Source organism: Triticum dicoccoides, chromosome 4A, assembly GCF_002162155.2.
Source record: "Triticum dicoccoides isolate Atlit2015 ecotype Zavitan chromosome 4A, WEW_v2.0, whole genome shotgun sequence".
In the NCBI taxonomy this organism is placed as follows: domain Eukaryota; kingdom Viridiplantae; phylum Streptophyta; class Magnoliopsida; order Poales; family Poaceae; genus Triticum; species Triticum dicoccoides.
The window spans coordinates 565,958,492-565,961,326 of NC_041386.1; positions in this window are offsets into that span (position 1 = coordinate 565,958,492).

Sequence of the window (2,835 nt, forward strand, 5' to 3'; positions counted from 1 at the left end):
GAGGAAGAGGAAATATCGGGGAGTTCCCGATTATGGTGGGTGGTCGAGGCGGAGGATGCACTGTGGTTTGCGCGTTTCTCTCGTGTACACACGTGTGTGCCAGACGTTGGCTAACTGAACCTGAGCGATCGCACTAGCTACGTTACTGAACCCGAGCGATCGCACTAGCTACGTTACTGGACCCGAGCGATCGATCCCTTGTCTGTTAACTGAACTCGAGTGATTCCTTCACTGCTGACTGAATCCGAGCAATTTCTTCGCTACTACTGCTAACTGAAATCGATCGACCATGCCTCTTGATGAACAGTGACCATTGTTGGGGATTGGATGAACAATTCTTGATGGGGGTTGGATGAACAGGACCCCGTGGTAGTAGGCTGTTGCCGCTGGATGAACAGGACCCCGAGGAGGCCGCCACACCCGAGCCAGTTGGGGGTGGATGAACAGGACCCCGTGGAGGGCTAGTTAAACAGTAGCCGGTGGAGGCTGGATGAACAGTAGCTCATGGATGAACAGTAGCTGGTGGAGGCAGGAGGAAGACGCAGTGGATGAACAGTAGCCCGTGGAGGCTAGAGCAAGGCAGTAGATGGTGGATGAACAGTAGCCCGCGGAGTCCCGTTTTGCGGTACGTCACACCCCTCTTGATGAACAGGACCCCGTTTCGACCGTAGGCGCTCCAACACAAGTCTATTTCCTCTGTTTTGCAGTATGCCACACCCCTCCCGATCAACAACACCCCATTTCAACCGTATGAGCTCGAATAGAAGTCTGTTTCCTCCGTTTTGCGGTACGCCAGACCCTTCCTGATGAACATGACCATGTTTCGACCGCACGCGGTTGAACAGAAGGTCGTTTCCTCCGTTCTGCGGTACGTTAGACCTAGGTTCGGCTGTTCCGTCCATGCCGGTTGGCTCCCGATGAACAAGATGTATTCCGACCCAGCCGGTTGCCTCCTGATGAACACGATGTTGTTTTCTCCGTTCCGACCCAGCCGGTTGGCTGTGGATGAACAAAACATCAAGCGTGCTTCGTCTACTCCCCTCTTGATGCAAAACCTACACAAGGTTGAATGCAAGGAATGTAGCCATGAAGTAGGTAATGATACTTGTCACCGAGAAAGCATTGGAATGAAGTAGTAGATAATTGTTCATTGATCATCCTATCTTGACTCCAGTAAGCATATGGCGACAACACCTTCCTTGTGAGTGACCCGATCATCCAAGGCACCTCCAATTGTTCCTAGAACAAAAACACAAACAAAATGGTACCCAAACTCATTGGGACCAAAGAGTTAGAAACACCAATACATAGGACAAACTCCACATAAATATGTGAACATGGATAAGAAATTGAATTTCATGCACATCTTAGTCAATTAGAGACTTGGCGGAGTTTCCCCAATATATTGGGTCAAAGAAATAAAGCATGACAAAGGAAGTACATATAGTAAATATGCATGCTCAAGACTTTCAAGAACCGGCATCAATTGAAAAAGAAATACCAAGTGAAAAGGATACCAAACAAAAAAAATCATCACTTGGAAGATATCAACTAAAAGATACATCAAGGAATGAGATATCCATTGATACACGCAAAATGAAAGATATCGAACTCCCAAAAGAGAGGATGGTTCCAAACAAACCGAGCCATCTACAAAGTTTCATGATGGCACAAAGTATCAAAAAGAAACGACTTGCCTTCCTCCAACACACGCTTGATAAGGATCATAAGGTGAGTGTTCTAAAGAAAATTTGATAGCTCCCCCAAGCGTTGTGCACTATAGAGAATTTGCATTTGAATACAAAATGCACAAGATGGGATCACCACTTTCACTATATCTAGAAAAACACTAGATAAGATCAAGAAATTAACAAGATCCACAAGTGGTATGGAAGACAATGGGAGTTGACACAATCCTTGGCAAGAGATAAGGCAAATAAAAACAAAAACCAGCATAAAGATGATTAACAATTTCTACCACATAAATGAGTACCAATTGTCAAGAGACAAGAAGTATTTAGAAATAATTCCCGGTGGTAGATAGCAAAGATATCCAATATCATCTTCACACCAAACACATAAGAAAAATGTAACTTGCAGAGATAACATGCCACCTAGCAACAAGATAATTTACAATATCAACTCTAGGTGACAATATCTCAAATGTACACATTTTTTAGGCTTGTAATATACATAGCATATTACTCCCCCATAATGTGATACCAATGGGAACTTAACAAGAGGCGAATAAAAAGATCCAACGAGAGATAATTAATGGACTATTTAGAATTTGATTTTCTCATGAGAAGACATACCACATAGAGACTACATAATCTTGAAATATTAATAGTAGGTGGTATTCCTCATGTACACACATTTATAGGATCGTGAAGTGCACAAAGTACATCACTCCCCCAAAAATGGGATGTTCCATTAATCTCTCACAATATCCAACTAAGATACAAACAAGATTCACAAAGGCTCAACACAAAACTCACTCGTACATGATGTGCAAACCAACATACACATGATTGATTACTCAAGATAAGAAAATTGGAAACACAACATATACAAACACATGCAAGGGAACAAAACCAACACATGCAAAGGGGCAAGTAACTTTCAATGTAAACAATTTAAGTACAAATTACCACAAAAAGGCACATTGGATATAAGATAGAAACTTGGTAATCCAAATGACTTGGCTTGAGACTAGATGAATGATGAAGTCCCCTTAATTCTTCATAATGTAGCCAAGTCTCCAATGCCCTTCATCAACACCTATTGATCAAGTTTGAGCTTGTTGGTCCCCAACCAAGTTGGGTCCTAAGAGTT